General features: G+C 38.4%; 1 long non-coding RNA gene across 1 annotated transcript in view; it reads right to left on the bottom strand.

The window, feature by feature from the left end:
* LOC140691159 (uncharacterized) overlaps positions 1-21,740 on the bottom strand; it is a 40,317-nt gene extending 18,577 nt beyond the window's left edge. The window contains exons 1-3 of the long non-coding RNA XR_012066665.1: positions 21,697-21,740; positions 18,664-18,779; positions 5,268-5,425 (exon numbers count right to left, since the gene is read on the bottom strand). This is a non-coding gene — a long non-coding RNA (uncharacterized lncRNA). The remainder of the gene's footprint in view (positions 1-5,267; positions 5,426-18,663; positions 18,780-21,696) is intronic.
* Between the last annotated feature and the right edge of the window lie 2,459 nt (positions 21,741-24,199).

Raw genomic sequence — 24,199 nt, 5'->3', positions numbered from 1 at the left:
AGTTCATTTGTCTTCTTCCTTTTTTTTTTTTTTTTAGATTCCACACATGAGCGATCTCATATGGTATTTTTCTTTCTCTTTCTGGCTTACTTCACTTAGAATGACATCCTCCAGGAGCATCCATGTTGCTGCAAATGATGTTATGTTGTCATTTTTATGGCTGAATAGTATTTCACTGTATAAATATACAACTTCTTCTTTAGCCAATCATCTGTTGATGGACATTTAGGCTGTTTCCATGTCTTGGCTATTGTAAATATTGTTCCTATGAACATTGGGGTGCAGGTGTCATTTTGAAGTAGGGTTCCTTCTGATATATGTCCAGAGTGGGACTCCTGGGTCATATGGTAAGTCTGTTCTTAGTCTTTTGAGGAATCTCCATACTGTTTTCCACAGTGGCTTCACCAACCTGCATTCCCACCAGCAGTGTAGGAGGGTTCCACTTCCTCCACAGCCTCTCATGCATTTGTCATTTGTCCTTTGGCTTTTGCTTTCTGCTGAGTTCTCTTGGATCTCCTTGGTGTGTATGTAAAATTCTCCAGTCATCCAGGGAAGTGTGAAGAATTTATTTAGCATATATGTGATGAGTAGCTTTTCAGTGATGTCACATTCAAATGCAGAAAGAAGTAGAAACCATAGAGATGGAAGGCATTGACAGAATTATAAAGAAATATGTTTGGGAGAATAGAAGTTGTAAAAAATTACCTGTCAGATATAACTGGAAAGGGGACTACCATGAGGTCACTTAATCAAATGGAATTGAGATGGTTTGTGTATATCTCTTAAAAGATAAGCTTAGCTTATCATATTAGGACCTAGGGGTCCTACACCTAAAGTTCAACTTTTTAATGTGGTATAAGTTGCCCTTTAAGATCTGGCCTGGTGTCTTCTTATCAGCCTTATTATTCACTTTCCATTCATTTTCATTTCTCCTTGCATCCCACACATCATTTCATATGCCTCAGCTACTTCCCACCACACATCTCTACTTGTCTAATCATGTAAGACCCAGAGAAAATGTTATAAGTTTGTGATGCAATTTCTGATTTCTGAAAGCCAAGTGTACTCCTCCCTTGTGCATTACAAACAAGAGAAAAAGAAAGGATGTTCAATAAATGATGAGGAGTTTTGGCTAGCTCTGGTACGGCTTATATCCCCATCTCCCTTCACACAGCAAAATAAATATTTGATAGACCAAAGATGACTTATTTTTCCTTTGAGGGGCAACTTAATGTTTGGTTTTTTTAATTTTTAAAACTTTTATACAATGTTTAAATGTTACTTTCCATTTACAGTTGTTCCAAAATATTGGCTATATTCCCTGTTTTGTATAATACATCCTTGAGCTTACCTTATACTCAACAGTCTGTACCTCCCACATCCCTACTTATATTGCCCCCGCAATGGTAACCACTGGTTTGTTCTCTATATATGTGAGTCAGCATCACTAGTTTGTTCCAGTTTTTAGATTCCACACATAAATGAGATCATACAGTATTTGTTTTTCAGTGTCTAATTTATGCCCTCGAAGTCCATCCATGTTGCTGCAAATGGCAAAATTTTTTTCATTTTTTTTTTATGGCTGAGTTGTATTCCTGTGTGTGTGTGTGTGTGTGTGTGTGTTTGTGTGTGTGTGTGTGTGTGTACTTTATCCATTCATCTGTTGATGGATATGTGGGTGGCTTCCATATCATGGCTAGTGTAAATAATGCTGCTATGAACATTGGGGTGCATGTATCTTTCTGAATTAGTGTTTTTGTTCTTTCAGATAGATACCTAGGAGTGGGATGGCTGAATCATATGGTAGTTCTATTTTTAGTTTTCTGAGAAACCTCCATACTGTTCTCTAGGGTGACTGCACCAACTTACATTCCTAACAACAGTGCACAAGGATCCCCTTTTCTCCATATCCTCGCTGACATTTTTATTTGTGTTCTTTTTGAGGATAGCCATTCTGACAGATGTGAGGTGATATCTCTTTGTGGTTTTGATTTGCATTTCCCTGGTGATTAACCTTGTTGAGCTTCTTTTCATGTGCCTGTTGGCCATCTGCATTTCCTCTCTGGAAAAATGTTTATTCAGTTTTTCTGCCAATATTTTAATCCGGCTGTTTGTTTTTGTTTTTGTTTGTTTTTTTGATGTTGAGTTGTATGAGCTGTTTATATGTGTTAGCTATTAATCCCTTGTCAGTCACAGCATTTGCAAATATTTTCTCCCATTCAGGAACTTAACTTTTCATGTTGTAGATGGTTTTCTTTGCTGTGTAAAAGCCTTGAAGTTTAATTACGTCCCAATTGTTTATTTTTGCATTTATTTCTTTTACTTTAGTAGATGGACCCCCAAAATATTGCTGCAACATATGTCAAAGTGTGTTCTGCCTATGTTTTTTTCTAGAAGTTTTATAGTATCCAACTTACATTTAGGTCTTTGATCCATTTTTGATTTATTTTTGTATATGGTGCTAGAGAATGTTCTAATTTCATTCTTTTACATGTACCTGTCCAGTTTTCCCAGCACCACTTATTGAATAGACTGTCTTTTCCCCATTGTATAGTCTTGACTCCATTGTCATAGGTTAATTGACTGCAGATGTATGGGTTTATTTCTGGACTCTCTATCATGTTCTGCTGACCCATGTGTCTGTTTCGTGCCAGTACCATACTGTTTTGATTACTGTAGCTTTGTAGTATAGTCTGAAGTCAGGGAGCATGATTCCTTCAGTTCTTTTCTTATTTCTCAAGATTGTTTTGGCTATTTGAGGTCTTTTGTGTTTCCACACAAATTTTAAAATTATATGTTCTAGTTCTGTGAAAAATACCACAAGTATTTTGATAGGGATTGCATTGAATCTGTAGATTGCCTTTGGTAGTATGGTCATTTTAACAATATTGATCTTCCAATCCAAGAACAAAGTACATCTTTCCATCTGTTTGTGTCATGTTCAATTTCTTTCATCAGTGTCTTATAGTTTCCCAAGTACAGGTCTTTTGCCCCCTTATGTAGGTAGATTCCTAGATATTTTATTCTTTTTGATGCAGTGATAAACAGGATTGTTTCCTTAATTTCTTTTTCTTATATTTCATTGTTAGTATATATAAATGCAAAAGATTTCTGTATATTGATTTTATATCCTGTAACTTTATCAGATTCATTGACGAGCTCTCATAGTTTTCTGATGTCATCTTCAGGATTTTCTATGTGTAGTACCATGTCATCTGCAAACAGTGAGAGTTTACTTCTTTTCCAATTTGGATTCATTTTATTTCATTTTCTTCTCTGATTGCTGTGGTTAGGACTTTCCAAATTATGATGAATAATGTGGTGAGAGAGGGTATCCTTATATTGTTCCTGACCTTAGAGGAAATTCTTTCAGCTTTCCACTGTTGAGTATGATGTTAGCTGTGGCTTGTCAAATGTGGCCTTTATTATATTGAGGTATGTTCCTTCTTTGCCCACTTTCTGGAGAGTTTTTATTATAAATGGATGTTGATTTTTTTCAAAAGATTTTTTTTTGCATGTATTGAGATGGTCATATAGCTTTTATTCTTCAGTCTGTTAAGGTGGTGTATCACACTGATTGGTTTGTGAATATTGAGTGATCCTTGCATCCCTGGGATAAATCCTACTTGATCGTGGTGTATGATCCTTTCAATGTATTGTTGAATTGGGTTTGCTGGTGTTTTGCTGAGAGTTTTTGCATCTATGTTCATTAGTGATATTGACCTATAATTTTCATTTTTTGTGATATCTTTGTCTGGTTTTAGTATCAGAGTGATGCTGGTCTCACAGAATGAGTTTAGATGTGCTCCTTCTTCTAAAATTTTTTGGAATAGTTTCAGAAGGATAGGTGTTAAGATCAGGAACAAGATAAGCATGCCCATTCTTGCCACTTTTATTCAACATAGTATTAGAAGTCCTAGCCACAGCAATCAGACAACAAAATGAAATAAAAGGAATCCAAATTAGAAAGAAAGACGTAGAACTGTTACTGTTTGCAGATGACATGATATTATACATAGAAAATCTTAAAGATACCACCAAAAAACTAGCAGAACTCATCAATCAATCTGGTAAAGTTTCTGGATGCAAAATTGATATACAGAAATCTGTTGCATTTCTGTGTACTAACATAAACTGTCAGAATAAGAAATTAGGAAAACCATTCCATTCACAATCTTATCAAAAAGAATATAATACCTATGAATAAATCTAACTAAGAAGGTAAAAGACTTAACACAAGAAAACTATAAGACACTGATGAAAGAAATTGAAAATGACACAAACAAATGGAAAAATACACTATGCTCATGGATTGGAAAAATTAATATTGTTATAATGACCATAATACACAAGACAAATTATAGAATCAATGTAATCTCTATCAAAATATCAATGGCATTTTTCACAGGACTGTTAACAAATAATTCAAACAATTCTAACAAATAATTTTGTATGGAAAAGACTCCAAATAGCCAAACCATCTTAAGAAAGAACAAAACAGGAGGTATCATGCCCCCTGACCTCTTCTACTTAGAAAGCTCTGGGTTCTGGAATCCTGCTCCTGGGCATATATCCAGAAGGAACCCTACTTCAGGATGACACCTGCACCCCAATGTTCATAGCAGCACTATTTACAATGACCAAGACATGGAAACAGACTAAATGTCCAACAGATGACTGGATAAAGAAAAAGCAGTATATTTATTTATACAATGGAATACTACTCAGTCATAAAAACTGACAACATAATGCCATTTGCAGCAACATGGATGCTCCTGGAGAATGTCATTTTAAGTGAAGTAAGCCAGAAAGAGAAAGAAAAATACCATATGAGATTGCTCATATGTGGAATCTAAAAAACAAAACAAAACAAAACATAAATACAAAACAGATACAGACTCATAGACATAGAATACAAACTTGTGGTTGCCAAGGGGGAGGGGGGTGGGAAGGGACAGACTAGGATTTCAAAATGTGGAATAGATAAATAAGATTATACTGTATAGCACAGGGAAATACATACAAGATCTTATGGAAGATCACAGGGAAAAAAATGTGACAATGAATATACATATGTTCATGTATAACTGAAAAATTGTGCTCTACAATGGAATTCGACACAACATTGTAAAATGACTATAACTCAATAAAAAAATGTTTAAAAAAATAAAAAGAAAGCTCTGGGTTCTCTCTTTAAAGGAAGCCATGTTGCGGTGAGGAAATTGCTATGTATGCTTTCATCTGCAAATAACAGGAAAACCACCTACAGTTGCTGGAAATACAGAGGTTCATTTTTCTCACTTATCAAGAAGTTAAAGGTTGGTCCTGGTTCTCTGACTCAGAGACGTCAGGGTTGATGCATCCATGATGCTCTTGACTTTTCTCTCATGGTTAGAAGATGGCACTGCAGATCCAGCCATCAATTCTGCATTCAAGAGAGGAAGAATGGGGTAGAAGGAAAGAGGCAACACTATTCTCATCTGTTTTATTTTATTTTATTTTTCAGGAAAGCAGAATCTTTCTCCGAATCCCCTCTCTCTTATCAGCAGGCTCCAGTTTTGTCCCATGGCCCAGACCTGGGTCCTTTGGCCATCTCTAGATGCAAGAAAAAAAGGTTGCATAGTGGAAGGTATAAACGGACATGAGGTTTGGGGATGGCTCTTTTAGGAGCCATTTAACATGATCTTCCACAACCCCACATTCTTTCCTGCTGAGTAGGAAGCGAGGCAGAGTTAATTTCTCAAGGACAATATGCTGGCACTTGTGCCATGGCAGCTTATTACATAAACATGATATCCAGACACAGCAGATAGGAGCCACTGTACTCCACGAGGTCACAGAAAAGAAAGAGCAAAGCATGTTGTGCACCAGAAATGGGGGGAAAAAGTGGCCAGAGGACAGTGAGTGTTGAAAGAGTTAAGAATGAAATGGGGAAGAGTCACAGAGACGTTGACACAGAGCAGCATGCAGAAGACAGCAGCCTGAGGACCCACATCGGGAGCAGAAAGGGAAGAAATGCAGATGCTGTAGCCAGGGCATCACATTTGAGAACACGCAGAAGAGCATCCTCTGTGCAATGCCTACACCTGGTTGGAAGGGATTAAGGAAGTCTGAGGGTGGAGTCAAGTTGATTCTGTGTATCACTGTCATTTTGATCTTACCATACACCTGGACTGGCATGGGAAACCAATCTGATGTGTCATTAAAGCTGTACTTGACAAATACAGTTCTTTTATAATTTTGAAGAGAAAGATACTTTGACATAAGTAAGAATCATCTGGTAGTTGAGAGATCACTTAAGAGTAAAAACATAGAAGCGAGAGCAATGGAGATAAATTATCCACTGAATTCTATATTCCAATTCCCTACATTTCAATTCTTTTTATGCTATTAATTAAATTAATTTTCTTCATGGGCCCAGATCATTGCAAATCATACCTGTGTGTGTATACATGCAACAAAGCCTTCTTTCTTGTTCTCTTTTATTTTACTAGTTTATCAATCCGAAAACTACTTACAGAGCACCCACTCTTTCCTTCTACACCTTTCCTACTTCCCGCCCTGCAAACCTTAAGGGAGTCATGATGGGAATTACAGGTGGCGGTTTGGGTTGAGAAGATACAACAGAAAACACATCCAGTCTGGATTGATATGCAGAAACTTCTCTTCTCCCCTCCTCCCTCCGAGCCCCCATCTCAGGTCCAGGAAGCAGATCTCAGTAATAAGTCAGAAGGATTAATTACATGTCTAGCTCTACCCCTGCCATGCTGGGTAGATCACAAGACTTCTCTCTGTTTCATTGCCTTTTTTTTAACTAAGACAAAACTAGTATTATTCTTTTCTTTTTCTTTCTCCTTTTATCTCTCTTGTCTGACTACCTAACAGATTTGTTACAAAGATAAATGAGATATTGCCGGTTGCATTTCTCTGGGAAAAAGCAAAACCAAACTATACATGAAAAACTTTTCTCTTCAATAGAGCTTTTATGCCTACCACTAATGGGTCCGCTTGGAAGCAGGGATGTGCAACTGTCTTGAGAGTATCAGAGAACTCTCTCATCTGCATTGTCAGGCTGCCTTTTCTATAGATAGATGGTAACTGAATGCGTATTTGCTTCCTTCACTGTCTTCACTGATACCTCAGTCTAAGGCACGTCTATGTATGACATCACATTGTTCTCTGTAATTTTCCTTTTTACTATCATCACATTCATTTGCGTAACCTATGTTTGCAGAGTACTTACACTGCACCCAACACTCATTGTCTAAGCTTTGGGATACAAGAGTGAATGGGACAAGATTCCATGTGCTCTTAAATCTTAAATCCCTTGGAGAAACACACAATAAACCACACACACACACACATACACACATACACAATGTCAGGGGGTGATAAAAACTAAAAAGAAAATAAAGCAGGCCAAGAGAAAGAGATGGGGAGGCTGTGATGCTTTCGTGGGTTAATAGTTTAGTTTAGCAGTCAGGGAGGTCCTCTCTGAAAAAGTTACCATTTTAACAGAGACATGTATGAGTGAAGAAAGAGCCATTGTAATATCTAGGTGAACAACATTCTAGGCAGAGGGACACAAATGCCAAGGTCCCAAAGTGGAACGTACAGGACAAATGCAAGGAATAGCAAGAAGAGTAAGGGGGGAGGTGAGCAGAGAGGCAGACAAACAGGTGTAGGAAGCCTTGTATGTCATGGCAAAGAATTTACTCTAGGTGTATGGGAAGCCATTGAAGGGATATTAACAAGGAAATGACATGATCAGACTTACGGTTCAAAAAGTTCCCTCTGGCTGCTGTGGGGGAGAATAGAACAAAAGGGTAGAACCAAAGAGGTGAGTTTGGAATCTCATCAGATGATAGAAAATGATGTCTCGAACTAAGATGGTACTGATGAAGGTGGTGAGAGAATGTAAAATTGTGACGTAAGCTGAAAATAAATCCAACGGGATTTTTCGGTCAGTTGAATGAGGTCTATGAAAGAAAGAAAAATGATGGCCAATTCCAAGATCTTTGTACTCATGAACGGAATGAATAGGGGTTCCATTTAATAAAAGAGCGAACACTCAGGCAGAAGCAGAATTGTGGGGAGTGGAGAAAGGAACTCAGAGTTCAGTTCAGGATGTGTTTAGTTTGAGATGCTATTAGAAATACGAGAGGGGATGTCGAGTAGGCAGATAGATGCCGAAGTGTCAACTTCAGAAAAATGGTTGGGCTGCAGATATGAATTTAGGAGTCATATCATGAAATTGGAAATCAACTGAAGAAACGGGGGGTGTGATCAACTGTATCAAATGCTTCTGAGAAGCTAAGAAAGATTGACTGAGAACTGTCCATTGGATTTAGCCACATGAAGATCAGCAGTGACCTTGACCAGATGGACATTGCTGATCTTGACCAGATCAGTACATTATCGGGATCAAAATCCTTAGAGTTTTGACTAGACAATTATTATGTAAAGATCTGTTACATCAATCTCCCTAGCCTAATTGTAAATTTCATGGAAGTGAGGATGCTGTCTCTTTTAGTCACTATTTTATCTCTGTTGTTTGGCCCAGTGCCTGGAGCCTCGTAAACCCTCTGCAAGTATTTGTGGAATATTCCATTCTGTTCAGATTATTTCAAAAGAATTTATTGTCAGCAATTCTCTTGAGGTTGTACAGTGTTTGGGGACTTAGCAGCGGTTACAACAGAATGGAAAGGGTAATTTACAAAGTTGTTAAAGGACCAGTCTTTTCTTTTGATAAATATTGACTTTCTAAGTTTACAGTGGTGAATGTGTCTCAAGACTGCATGGTAAGCAAGAAATGCCTGATATTTGGTAACCTGAGGTTTAAAAATACATGCATGTTTTAACTACTAGTTGGTGCATAAAGTGAAAAATTAACTTTGAGAGAAGTCATGAGAAAGAAACAGAACTTCTCCTATGGCTATTATCTTGCAGGAGGAAAGGAACACACTGCAGTGTTCAGAGGGCTGGACTTTTATCTTTGAGCACATTTTCAGCACTGATTTAGGACAGGGAAGAGCTAAGATTTCCCATTTGTTCATATTAGCTCAGATTATCCCTTTTCCTAAATTCCCAGAAGCAAACTAAATACCGTGAAAAACTCAGCAATTTTTTTCTCAGCTCACTGAGGAACATTCAGTAAATTACTGCTTTAGTGCCTGAAATATCTCCTTCTATCCCCAAAGCTTTAATGTGGATCCCCATTTGCTCTGAGTTTATGGATTTGGTAGTCTGGCTCAACGAGGCACTACACAGACACAGAAAGCTGGATGTTTCCCCATGACCAGGTGGAATCATAATTAAAATCAGGGCAACCAGATTCAAAGATGATTGAAATACACCCAGGAGGAACTAGAGACCATTTGGAAAGGCTACAAGACTCCTGTCATATAAAATCTACTTTTGACAATGATAGTGGATAAAAATGAGCCTCTTGAAAAAAAAGTATTTTGGAGGAAAACAGAAAGGAAATCGCAATTTCCCAGAATTTCACGTGCTATTAATATACAGTGTGTATTGGTATTAATATACCAAGCAAATGACCAGACCTAGGGAAATGTTAGGGGAAGGAAGAACTCCCTTGTGAGTGAGTGATTGAAGTCTGTAACAAACATGCAAACTGCAAAATACAGCAATAGCGCTGAACTCCTCCCACTCTTAACTACCACTGAAACTGAAAACGCACTGCAGACTACTGTGCGGTGTGTTGTTCAACTTCCTCTTGCCCTTTGACCAGAAAAGAAAGAGGAGACTCACAGGGTCAGGGCCAAAGGTAGAGAAAGGCTCACTGCTTATTGCTATGATCTTTTTGGACCCACAAGCCTGGTAGCTTTCTCCCTTAAGTACTGAATCTGAAAAATAGTTCTATTTTACATGTTCTGGAGGACAGAATTAATTCTGGCTCTAAGTGCCTGTGAGTATAAGCTTTAGTTATTTAGAGCAGACTAAACCTAGAGGAATATGGGTCCCATTGAAAGCCTATGGCTGAAAGTCATATTCTCAGCCTGCCTCTAACACTGGTGGTTCATTAGTTCAGTCCACATGCATCACTGAGCACCTACTATGTGTTACTCTCAGTGCCAAGCCTGAGATTTTAAATGTACAAATGATAAGCAGAGACAAATGTGTAAACCTATCACGGCAATGGAGTATTAAAGGGCTCCTGCATAAGGAAGGAGTGGTCAGTCTTGGTCGGCACATACTCGTGAGGCTTTAGAGAGGACTGTTAGGTGAAATCTCAAATGGTAACAGGTGAGCAGCTGTGGAAGGATGGGGAGGCAGAGCGCAAGGTGCAAGTGGATGGAGGTGGGAAATAGCCTGATGAATTGAGGGACGGAATCAAAAAAGCAGAGAGAGAATTGGAGAGAGTTCCAAGGGCCAGGAGGTAGGGGATGAGGGAGAGAGAAGAGTGAGCAAGACAAAAAATAGCAGGTGGTACTTACTACTGGTAAGCAAGAAGATGTGTCCTCCTCCTTGAAACTTGAACAGACTTTGTGCTTAAGATGGGGATATATTGCCATGTTAAAGTTAGTCAGTCTGATTCCTGGGGGTCATAAGCCAAAATTACATTTATACTATCTTGAGACTATAAAACTAATTCTTTCCCCTTCACGTGTCCTGGCACTGGTTAGGGTTCTTAACTGGTTGAGGTGACCCAACTTCAAGGGATCTGAGCACACGGCGGTCCTGCTGACTTTCAACATTGACCACGGAGTATGTGGGGGTGCCTTTGGGGATCACCTCGCTGCCCCTATCATGCTGCAATGATGCTCTTTCTTTTTATAGTCAGAGTGAATCACCAGTCTACGCTTGAACTGTCTTTTCTGTGTGCCAAGAAATGAACAGGTAAGAGTTTCATTTTCCAATTCTTTGGAATCTTTACTGTGTCCCCTTTCCCCCTTGGATTCTAAACCCAAGGGCCATGGTTTGTTCCAGGAATGAAATGTACCAGTGTAGTGTAACTAGCGTATTTGTGTCTCAGGGAAGAGTCCATCTGAAAACCAGTCTTGAAAACCTTCTTTAGTCAGCAAGTCACAGGGAGTTCCCCACGAGGCCATGTGTGTGAGCTGGAGCAGAACTGATCTCCTAGCCCCAAAGGCAAGGCAGTGTCCTCTTTCACATCAAGACCACTCACAGCAGGGAATCCCACCCTTGGGGAGCAGTGCTGGGATCTGATGTTAGAACAGCCAAGTGTCAGGGCTTTAAGCTCTCCATCGCTTAAACGTTATACAAATGTTCAACTGAAAGTTTTTAGTTCTCTAAATCTTCATTCCACTTGGAAGTTCAAGGTAGGGATCCAACTTTATTCTTTTCCCAAATGACTAACCAGTTGTCCAAAAAACACATTTCTTTTCACCACTTTGTTACATAATCAAAACTCATTTATATCTACTTCTGTACTCCATATTTTGTTTTATTCATCACCTGTCTATTCCTACAGCAGTGTATCAGGAGTAAATACTGCAGTTTGAATAACTGGCAAAATCCTCCCCAATATCCTTCCATATTAGGGTCTTCCTGGCTCTTTTTGCATATTTTTAATTCTCTCAAGTTTTAAAATTGTTTTGCCGGGTTCCAAAAGAATGACATTAAAATTTTATTGGGCCATAATAAATTTATATGCTGGTTTTAGGAGAAACTGATGTCTTTACAACGTATATCTTTCAAGCCAAGAATATGAGATGCCTCCTTGTTTATGTAGATCTTCTTCCTCATTGGACACTGATTCTTAGTGATAGCAACTAGTTTCTTCTCAAGAGACTTTTTTTTTTTAATTACTAATCTTGCTGTGAGAAGCAAGTTCAACAGAATGAAGTCATTTCCTGCTGGGTCACCAAGTACTCTTGACAGTTAGCATAAACTCATTCATGTATTGTTGAAAACTGTGTTGTGATGATTAACTATCCAAGATTCCAGGTTGGAGTTTTTGGGGTTTTTTTGAACTGAATATAGGCGGATGGCCAGTTGAAAAAAAACTGCTTGGAAAATTCAAGACATTCAGAAACCACCAATGTATATTTTTGTTATTTGCCTCTGAAGAATTTCTTTTGTTGAAAGATTGTGTCATGATTCCAGAGCAGGAATGGAGGCTATAATGTTAACTTGGCCACAAATTTGTGGCACCTCTGAGAATTGTTTGCGTAAATGCGCTGGCTCAAAGCCACATCTACTGGTTCAAAACCTATTCCAATATTGACAAGACAGTAAAGAACAGTGCATGCCAAGTTATTTATCAAAGCTTGCCAGAGAAGTCACCATGCCTGCTTTCCTTTTCTGTTGCATATTCAATACCTATCACAGTGCATTGTGTATAATTGGTGCTTAACTATCTATTGCAGGAATGAATGGAGTCTTCAGCAAGGGTTATATGCATGCTTTTAAAGGTAAAAATTTGAAGGGTGTAATTTGCTTCCAGCCTGGCTGACTACTGTGCCCTCTGCTTCCAGGTAGCTCAGACTGCTGACATCTCCTGCCTTTGCCTCCCTGATAACCTTCTCACAGCCTGCATTTGACACTTGGTCAGCAACTCCCAGTCAACCTTCCAGTCCAGCGCTGGGTGTTCCCAAGAAGCTGGCTTCTGTTTTCCTTCCCACCAGCCTTCTGTCGCCAAAGGTCCTTTGTGCCTCCTACCCAGCCAAGTCCCAATACCTTGAACAGCCAGTAACATTTTGCTGCTGGCACCGGAATCAGAGAGTACCACATTATAATTTGAGTGTTGGGATGATGCCTTCATGAAAGATTTTTGCCTGGTCTCCATGTCTTGAGGAGTAGGCTAGTGGGCTAGAATGAGTCACTCATAGCCAGAATGAGGCAATGAAAATACTTGAGTTTACGAGTAAGAATGATGTTAAGTCAAAGAGAACACACGGTGAAAGAGAAGCATGTCTACGCAGGTAATCAAAGCCAGGAGAGTCTGTGACTGGTGTTAGGAGCAGGAAAAGTATGTTAAGGGATGGGAGACCAAAGCATATTGAAGGATCTAGTCAAGAGAGCTGCAGTCCAAGCTGAGCTTTCCCATACTCTCAGAGACACATGCCACGGGCAGTCTGAATTTATTTAAATTTATCAACGGATGAAGCAAATATATAAAAGAATGATTGTTAAAGAGGCTATTACATCTAAGTGAGAATTATTAAAAGGCTAGGAGAGTCACAGGGGGGACAGAAAGGCCAGGAACAGATTCCAAAATAATTTCAGAAACAGAGTCAGTGGGAATGAATGGCTATATGGCCAAAAGTTATGAATTCTTGAAGTACTAGTTGAAGTAGGGAGAAAGTGCAAACAGAAAAAGTTCAAATGTAAGAATATGGCCCATAAAGATTAATAGACATTGTAAAAATTCAGAAGGTGCCATCACAACTTCATGGGTCCTTTTAAAATTGGCTATTTAAAATGCATTATCATTTCTGTTTATGAAAATTCTGTAAGACTGACATCCTTTAAAATTATTTCCATTTTAACAATACTGAGAATGTGACTTACCCATGTTTTCATAGCAGCTTGGAGACACATCTGTAAAGAGAATTTCGGGCTTTTAATCTCCATGGCCTGCTATCAGACCCCTCGCAGTCCCAGGCCAACTCAGACTTCACACACACACACACACACACACAATCTCCTAAATTTTTAACATGATTTCTGAGACTAAAATTAAAGTGATTTCTCTATTATCAATACTTCTAGATATAAGTAGATACATAAATAAATGTATAAATAAATATTGTTCAGTGTTTCTGGAACAAGGGAGGTGGCCCCATTTTTACACCTTTTTCAGGAAGTCTAGAGTGACAAGTAAGACCACTGGTACCTCCCTCTCCCCACCTCCTTCTCCCTCCCTTTACCCTTTTCTTCCTTCCTTCTTCCTTTCAGTTTTTTTTTCTAGCAAACATTTGTGGAGTGCTAATGAGTGCTGGCTTATGCTGGACTCTGAGAGAAATGGAAATAAAAAAGATGAGTCCCCTAACCTCCAGGGCAGTGGGGGTCAAGCTTGCAAGAGCTGTCTCAGAGAACATTTGAGGGTGCTTGAGGGGAATTTGAGTGCTGAAAAGCCTGCTCTCAGATACTGAGGTGAAAAAGGGTAAAGGTTTTTCCCAATCCTGGCAGGAGCCACCTGAGATGGGGGAGGGAGGGAAGGGGACGTGACTTCCCATGGGACACAAGGTCCCGGTCATATGAGTACAACAGAGGGTTGTGTGACACAGATAGGTGGCCACTCTGTCCCACCCCCTCCCCAGCACACAGGGGCTGTGAACTTGAAAGAGTCAAGTGGCTTTCTTTGGCAGAACAGCAGACATGCAGCCATTTAGAGGCCTTATCATTTGAAATTGGCTGACAGAGCTGTCCTACTTAGGGAGAAAATCTTTCTTTTGGTCATGGAAAGAGCTGGAACTTTAAGCAAAGCTACACAGACTTCAATTTTTGCCTCTACCATTTGCCAGCTGAGCAATCTTGAGTAAATAATTGCTGTGAGCCCTTTCTCCATCTGTGAACATCCCAAGAGATAACGATGAGTGATCCTGTTTCCTGAATTATGTGAATTACTTTTTAATCCTTACAACAACCCTATGAAATAATTACACTGATGATTCCCATAATACAGATGAGGAAACTGAGGCTTAGGGAGGTTGTGCATATTTTCAAAATTTACATACCCAGTAAATGGCAGAGCTGGAATTTGAACTTATGTCATGACTTAAAACGCTATGTTTCTAACCATTTACGTTCTCCTACTTCTCTTGCAAAGATCTGTATGAGGAACTAAGTGAGATCCAGTTTTACTGAAATGTTGGTAATTAATTTGACTGTGAAATACCTAACTATTCTGATACTTACAATCTTAGTTTTAGTTAGAGAATAGATCTGAGCCTATGTATTTATACTATTTTTCAAGCATAATTCCCTTTTTAATTAAAATTTTCCCTTAATTTTCACATTTTTATTTTTTAGTTTGTTTTGTCACATAATTGCCTTTTAAAAATGATTTTTACATAATTGCTTCTTTTGTTTTTAATTGAAGTATAGTTTACAATGTTGTGTCAGTTTACATAACTGCTTTTTGAGGAAGGAAAAATCTTTTGAACATTGTAAAAATGGTTATGTAATTAGCATACTCTTATCAGGGTAGTATATACCTTTATTAACTGTGATCAGCCACAAATGGTCATTCTTTTCTTGACTCAGCAGTGACATGGGGAAGGATCGGGTGACTGGGAGCTGGGAACCTGGGTTCTAATGCAAGGTCTGAGTTCATTGGCCTGTGTTTATTTTAGGCCAGCTGCTCTTTTGGGGCTGCTATTGCCTCACATTAAAACAAAGATATTAGACGAGATGACTCAAAAAGTCCTTGTAGCATGAACAGACTGTGATTCCTTGTAATTTTAAAAGAGGATGTAGTTCAGAAGAACAAAATTAAAATCAATTTCTGTTTTAAGACTCTTGATAGTGATATACGAAGTGGCTCTCAGCAAGTGATAGACGAGAAACAGAAACTGAATGAAAGAAATTTGACTTGATAATTTCTAAGTTCTTTCCAGCTTTGAAATTCTATCAACCAAATCATACTAAGTGACCTCAGAGTACTCTGTAATATTTCAAAGGACTTTCAATTCATTTATCCTTTCTGATTCTCATAGGGACAGTATGGAGTAGTGAGGAGGGAGAATATACCCACACTCAATAGTGAAAGAGCTAAAGATGAAGTGCTGGTTTCTGGTCACTAGGCTAGGTGGGGACAGAGCTGGGGCTGAAAGGCTTTCTGGGCCAAGCTCTGTCCACTACACCACAGCATTCTCCTGACTCAATAAATATTAACTGTTAAAGAAGATTGCTTAATTCAAACTATATTTTATTCTAGTTAGCTAGATGAGTAATCCCCAGTGATGAATTCCTTTTTTTGAAAGTCCAAAGTCCTTAGTTCATCAGTTTTTCTGTCATTTGTCAGGTCAACAAGGTTAGGACAGACAATATTTGCAACTTTCCCCAAATTCAAAATCAGAAAAGCTGCAGAGTGAGTTTTGCTTTTTTTTTTTTCAACTTAAAAAAGTCAAGTAGTGGGGAAGGATATAGCTCAAGGGGTGGAGCGCATGCTTAGCGTGCACGAGGTCTTGGGTTCAATCCCTAGTACCTCCTCTAAAAACAAATAAATAAACCTAATTACCTGCCCCCCCCAAAAAGATTAAAAAAAAGTCAAGTGAATAATATGCTAAACTATCTTATCCTAAAAACCATGAGCCTATGAGGACATTTAGCATCTGTGTCTGAGCAGCTTGTCTTTCAATTACAGATACCTGTATGAAACGTTTGGTTGTGTTTGTAGAAAAGATTAATTAAGCATGTTTCCACTCTTTCAAAATATTAATATATTCATTATTGTTGAAGTAGCTTGTTACTTTTTATGGCAGTTTTACACACACATAATAAGAAAAAAAATTTATCCGCACAGAGGAGTATACAGTGAATATAATCTCCATACCAGGACGCAGTATGGACGCTCTTCAGAAACAAGCTCTGTTAACAGCTACTGTTGCTCCATCATGTCGCAGTTGCTATTTTAATTTAAAATTATATGCTTACAGCTCTATTTCTCAATTTTTCAGCTTTAGAAAGTATCTCCTGACTTCCGCCTAGGAAAGATGAGCAATTTCTCGTGTTCATATATCCTCGCAATTTCTTGTGTTTATAGATCCTCGCAATTTCTTGTGTTTATAGATCCTCACAACTTCCCTGTATCCTTCCACCACCTAATTTGTGTTAGTTATATTATTTATAATATAGTTATGTTATAGTTCTAATTTTTCTAACAATTATGTTTTAAATTAGTCTTTGTAACTTTAAATAATATACCTAAATTTCTACTTCTGGATTTCTTTATTAAGACAAACTTAAAAATAAAGATAGGCTTTTTTTTTTAAGTATTTGCATTTCTTTTTTTTATGATTTCTTTGTTTTAGGGATAATTAGATTTATTCATTCCGTTTTTTTAATTTAAATGGAGGTACTGGGAATTGAACATAGAACTTCGTGCATGCTCAGCACACACTCTACCACTGAGCTATACCCTCCTCTGCTAAGATAGGCTTTTTTTTAAATTGAAATATAGTCAGTTACAATGTATCAATTTCTGGTGTACAGTACAATGTCCCAGTCATATATATATATATATTTGTTTTCATATTCTTTTTCATTAAAGGTTATTATAAGATATTAAATATAGTTCCCTGTACTATACAGAATAAATTTCTTTTAAATCTATTTTTATATATAGTGTAAGATAGACTTTTGATTTCCAGTTATATAAGAGTGTCCATCTGTCAATACACCTCTCATGTATAGATATATCTGTATCTATATATCTATAAGTGCATGTTCAAAGTTCAATATATTTACATTTTGCTCTGTAATTATAACTAAAAGTCTTCTGAAGAGTAAAAGAGCCAGTCCGTATAAAGCATTCAGCATGGTGCCAGGAACCTAGGTCCTCTATAACTACCAGCTATTATCAACTGAGTAGTTGGATGATCCTCCTTTGAGAAGGAAATGTAAACTTATTTATGAAACATTTGCAGCTTAAATGAGATTCTTTTAAGCTGGAAGAACAAATAGATCCTCCCTCCCTCCTTCCTTTACTCCTTTTCTTGATTTCACTTCCTCTGGCTCCTACTCAGAAAGCATTGCTTCTTGTTTTCTCTCATGGGCTGCGATTTGTTAGATTGGTTCTTTGACGTTTGTTTGTTTTGCCTTGTTTTATTTTGTGTAGGAAGTAAGCTTTTGAATTCTTGAATGTCTAAAAATAGGCAACTGGCTCCCTGGCTGTAACAAGTTCCCCTTAGAAGTGCCAGGTCCAGACTGGTTCAAGATTGAACTCCGCAGGGAATGAGATTTATTCCAAGGTTTATTAAATTTCTGGTTGTCACTCCCCCTCCTACTTATGCTTAGGTCTTTTGCACTGAAAGAGTGGACCAAAGGGCAAAGATCTTAATCATGCAAGACTGGGACCCAAGACCTGGAACTCAGGATTTCCAATTAAACTTCCAATTTAGTGTTCATTCCCCAAACTGAGGCAGAACGGTGCCCTGTTTCAGCAGGAAGTAGTCAGAACACTCATCACCCCACTCCCTCAAAGATTTGGTAAAAATTAAAACAGGAGTGGGGACAGAAACAGAGCTCCAAAAAAAAAAAAAAAAAAGGAAAAGAAACAAACAGAGTTCTCCTGCTGAGTTTATGATTAATTTCTCCATACAAAACTTTATTCTCTCTCTTGTCCTGCTCTGTTCTTCTCATGATTGAAGAGTATCAAAAAAAAGGTGGGGGTGGGGGAGAATGAAACCAAGTAGGACCCTGAGGGGCCCTCCCTGATACATAAGCCTCTCTGTGTCCCCATTTCTTATTTGTAGAAAAAGGCATTCCTCTCCTAGGCCTTCCCCAAGTTCCAAAGAGCAGACTCAAGCGGTTACTAATTAGACACGTGAGGATGCAGAAACAAAAGAAAAGCAGTCAAGCAAGAGATGTACTGACAGCTTAAAGAGTTCAGCAATAAAACAGTCACAGGGCTCCTCATGTCTCCTCAAGGGGTACACACAACAATCTGATGCTTGTCTTTAAGTTGTTCTGCAGAAAAGAAGTCAGCCCCCCCACCCCCACCCCACTAACCTGGTGGAGGATGGTGACGGCTAGCTGACCACAAGCACAGGCTCCTGACGGGTTGGAACCAGAAGGTTGATGATTCAGATTCCTCGGGAAACATCACTCTGCTACCGCAGCACCAACTAATCAGAAGAACGCCCATGAGCCGACCACATTTCCTGTGACCTCCCGCCCCCGCCCCATCTCTAATGTTGCTTTTAAAACCTCTTGCCTGAAAGCCGTCAGGGAGTTTGGGTCTTCCAAGCAAGACCTGCCAGTCCCCTTGCTTGGTGCCCTGCAATACATGCTGTAAAATGGTCTTTTTTTAGCCCTCACATTTGATGGACAGTTTGGCCAGCTTTCGAAGTCTAAGTTTCATTTTATCCCCTTAGAACTTTGAAGACATTTTGACAATAGAATGCAAGATTCACAAGGGTAGGATTTTGGTCTGTTTGATTCTCTGACATATTCCAAGGACCTAAAATAGTGTCTAGCACACAGTGTACACTCAATAAACATATTTGTTTTATTAGTGACTTGCCTTCTGGTACTAGTATTGCTGAAAAGAAGTTGCATGATAGTCAGATTATCATCCTTTTTCACTACTCCCCTCTTTGAAAGCTTTTAGGGTTTTCTTTCTGTTCTTACGTGTTCTAAAATTTCACCAAGGTGTCTAGATGTGCTTTTGTTTGCTTGTTTTTCCTGCTCTATAGTTGATGGGCTTTGTTAATCCAAAAACTCTTTAGTGTAGGAGATCTGTTTCATTATTTTCTTGACTATTTCTTTTTCTCCATAGTCCCTATACAATCTAGAATCACATTTAGATAAATATTAGATTTCGTAGCACTAAATTCCACGTGTTTTAATTTTTTTCTCATGTTCTTTGTCATTTTATTTCCTTATCTCCCAGGTAACCAACTTGATCTTTTAGTATGGCTATATTATTATTTAGAAATTCCATTGAAATTTTTAACTGTAGTTTCCAAGAACTCTTTCACGTTCTCTGATTGTTACTTTCCATCACAAACCGTAATTGTCCTATGAATGCAATAGATTATAAATTCCTCTAATGATGCCAATTAGCATTTTATTGCTTTTATTGGAATTGTTTTAAATATTAATTTTCTTAAGTGGCCAATGTAGGTGTTAGCAATATGATTGATATGTGTAGGTGTAGATTAGGTTTTGAAAAATCCTCTTTAACTGCTTGGATTATCTTTTTTCCTTCAGCCTCTGTTACTTGTTTTTCCAAGGCTTTCCTTTTCCATTGTTTTTTCTTACAAGTTTGATGTTCCCTGTTGTCCATTTATACGAGTGAACGAAACAAACACCTTAATTTAGTGTAGGTAGCTTGTGGGTTTCCTCTTCAATTGTTTAGACTTGTTTTTCCAAGAAGCTTCTTCTCGTGAATAGAATGACTGACAGCAGTTTTTGTGTTAGTAGGTGGGGTCTGTGGACAGGAAGGCTTCTCTGTAGGGTTTCCTGTGGGCAGAGAGCAGGCAAGCAGGCCAGGGAACCAGAGGTTTCCAGATGGAGCGGGGGAGGTGCATTTTAAGTCTGATTTAAGTACAGTGAACTCTGAGTTTGTTGTCAAAATCCAGAATTCCTTCATTGTCATGATCTTGTACACCCGAGGCCACAAAATCCTTACCAGGAACCCTCTCTGGCTGAGAGCTTGCTTTCTAGAGGGCAGTGGGGCTGGCTTTTAGCTTGAGGGCAGCCGTCTCAGCTGCCAAGCTCTGTTGGCCCAGGTCAGAGGAAAGGGGCCCGGCTGTCCCTAGGCACTGAGCCTGGGTTTTTAATGAGGCCACTTAGGATTGTCCCACGCCCATAGCTGTATTGTTGACTGTGAGCTCCCCTCTGGGGCCCCCTTAGGAAAACACATGCTCATTTCTTGTGCTCTGGCCTGCAGTGTCTGATAACACTTTCTCTCAGTCCATCCATCTATCTTCTGCCTTTCAGAAATTTCTCAGAACTTCTCATCTACTGATGGCACACTTTCTTGTTTCCTATCCCAGTTATTATCTCCTCTTTAAAGAATTTTTTTCTGTCACCCTGATGGCCATATGGGAGGTCGCAGAGGTAAATGCATGTGCTTCCTCCACCATTGTGTGTGTGTGTATATTAATATGCATTTGAAAAGCAAATACAATAGCACATCTAGTTAATCCTTTTGAGGAAGATGGAGTCCAGTAAATTAACAGACTGCAATCTCTGAATTCCTTAGTTGGTTCAAATGTTTTGCTCAGTGTATGCTTATTAAAAACCTTAATGTGGAACAACATGTCAGAAATTACAGTTATAAAGTCTGAAAATTAAAAAAAAATAAAGTGATATTTTAGAATTATTTTACAGAATTCTTTGTACACCAAAATGAGTATTTGGCCTTTGTTGCTTTTCCAGTCCCCTCACCTCTGGCTTTAGACTTGAGTACCCCACCTCCACCGTAAGTCTGAAGGACTGCTTGCCAAGACATCGTTTTAAGTGCAGTTCTGTAAGAAGTGTTGTTCAACTCTTCCATCCTCTGGCTTATCCACGTTATTTGGAGTCTCCTGATTCAGATTGCTATCCTTAGAAATTTCTTAAGTGTTTGGGTTTCTTAAGGTTAGGACAAAATATTAAGACTAAGACAATCAAAAAACTCTTTATTAGAAAAAGCAGAATCCGCATCTGAACAGAGCAATGTGCTTAACAGTAATAAATCTGGCAAACCTAGGCTCTACCATGCACTAACCCTGTACCCCGGGCAAATGATTTAAATTTTCTAAGTGCCACTTTTCTGAACTTGAAAATGACCATAATAAAAGTACTTACCTCAGAAGTTTTGGGAATTAAGATAATATACATAAATCCCTTAGCACAGTCCCTGACTTATTCGATGCCTACAGTCATTATTAACATCCACAAATAATTCACATCTCTGTTACAGGGCAGTTCTGAAATAAACATCCAATTTCTTCTTGTTAAGATATTGCTAAAATGTAAGGAAACATTTCTTACTTTTCTGTTCCATCTTTAGGCATTTTTTTGGTAGCAAAATAAATATAACATAAAATTTACCATTTCAGTCATTTTTGAGTGTACAGTTCAGTGGCCATTGCCACCATCCATCTCCAGAACTCTTTTTATCTTTGAAAATGGAAGCTCTGTACCCATTAAATAATCATTCCTCATTTCCCATTCCCCCCAGCCCCTGGCAACCTGCATTCTGCATTCTGTCTCTATGACTTTGACTCCTCCAGACACCGCAAATAAGTAGAATCATACAATATTTATCCTTTTGGAACTGGCTTATTTCACTTAGTATAATGCCTTCAAGTTTCAGTGTAGCATGTGTTAGAATTTCATGCCTTTTAAAGACTGAATAATATTCCATTGTTTGTATACACATTTTGTTTACCTGTTTGTCTGTCGATGGACACAGGTTGCTTTTTGGCTGTTGTGAGTAATGATGCTATGAACACGGGTGTACAAATCTCTTTTCAAATCCCTGCTGTCATTCCTCTTGGGTATAAACCCAGAACTGAAAGTGTTGGGTCATATGGCCCCTGACTTTTTAATTCTCACTCTTCTCCTTTGGGGTACCATGCCAGTTTGCATTCCCGTATTGGAGGAGTTTATCAGTCAGTCACATACCAGATTTCTTTTCTTCTCTGTTTCATAGATAAAAATGCTGGTACCTCTTTTCAAAGAGGGGAGATGGGGTCCTTCTCCTCAGCTGGCACAGAGTCAGCCTGTGCTGTCCCACCAGGATGACTCACCTGCAAGATCCACTCACCGGTTCCACAGGCTCCTCCGAGGACCGGGAGTTGTTCTGAAGCCCTGTTCATTTATTTTTTCATTTTTCAGTTTTATTAGGTAGAACTGTTATGATTTGACTGCACATATACAACATATTGCATGTAAATATGTATACACAATATACTGCACATATTTTTTAAAATTTACATATATGTACTGTTCATTGTTACTGAGAATGTTTAGAGCTTTAGCTTTTTAAACTTACATAGTTATCAAAGGGATAAAGCCAACCACAAAATAAGAATTAATTCAAAAAGATATATACATCCCACTATTAACAGCAACATTCCTTATAATTGCCAAGATATGGGAGCATCCTAAGTGCACATCAGTAGATGAATGGATAAAGAAGAGGCAGCATATATATGTAATGGACTTCAACTCAGCCGTTTGTGGCCCTGAACCACTGTTCATTTGAGAGGGGAGCATCCTTTCAGCAAGCCACCAGAAACACTTCCACAAGAACTACCCTCAACTACTCTAGGAGTAAGGAAGTAACTAGGAGGCCTTCTACCTCTCCCTGAAAACTCACTGCCATTTAACAGTGCTACCAATGGTATCCGGATACCAGAAATGCACCAGGTGTGTGCTAGGCAACAGGGGTGCAAGGGTTTGTGAGGGTTGGCCTCTCTGTTTAGTGGGGAGCTTGTAAGTCTTCCTCCACATCCCCTCAGAATAGAGTATAACCAGACTGTCTCACCCAAGGATGTTAAAAAAGTTGTCAAAGAGTATTTTCATGTGCTTTGACAATGGTGGATCTTGATTTAGCAGGTTCTGTAATTGGACATTTTATAGCCCCTGTAAGGAAAAGAACACAAAGTTACACATTCAAAATGAGATATAACGTTTTAGAAAGGATCAGAGCAAATGAAGGGGGCTCTCCTGAAACATAAAAACATAAGCTTTATTAACTTCACAGTAAGTCTGCTTCTGGATTTGAGTTATATTAAGAAGATCCTTTATCCTCGCCATCTCTCCTTTAATAGTCCTACAATGTGCCTAAAGTTTCTGCCACGATTCTCATTTCACAGTTAAGAAATGAAAGAGTTTAGTGATATTGGAAATGTTTGGGTACCAGATAACACTTAAGCCTATCAGGCTTGGAGGATAAACAAGGTTTTTGTTTTTTTAAATGTTCATTGCAGAAAATTTGGAAAGGCACAAAGAGAAAAACAAATTCATCTATTAATTTTTCTACTACACAAGGATAATCATTCCCATCATTTTGGTATCTTCCCAGTCTATTTTTTATTTCCTCAAATTTGTAACCTGCTCTTAAATTTATGATGATGATGATGATGATGATGATGATGATGGTGATGATGTTGCACAACAATACTCAGTAACATTTCCAAGTCATGCATTTCATCAATACATACTTAAACATTTAAAGAAATTTTTTTCTTAAGAAAAGGAAAAATAAGACTTTCAAACACTATTGTTGAACTGATCCTCAAAGCTAGACAGATGGCTGGTACCAAAAAAAAAAAAAAAAAAAAAAGGCAGCTGCTGCCACCTAGAGCAAAATGCTAAAAAAGTACTGAAATGAGATCTTAAGATGATGTTTATTAAGCTGAGATTTCAAGGGGGCCAATTCTGTTGCTGTTTTTCTTCCTTTTGCCAATTTGGCTTTTCCCTCCTTTTAAAAAATTATTTATTTGAATAGGCAATAGCTTTACTAGCTTAACATTTTAAGTAACGAAATGGTGGACAGTGAAAAGTAGGTATTTTCCTATTCCTGCTGGCCTGACCAGAATTCCCA

Source organism: Vicugna pacos, chromosome 33 (assembly GCF_048564905.1).
Source record: "Vicugna pacos chromosome 33, VicPac4, whole genome shotgun sequence".
NCBI lineage: Eukaryota > Metazoa > Chordata > Mammalia > Artiodactyla > Camelidae > Vicugna > Vicugna pacos.
This window is presented reverse-complemented; position numbering and strand designations above follow the sequence as displayed.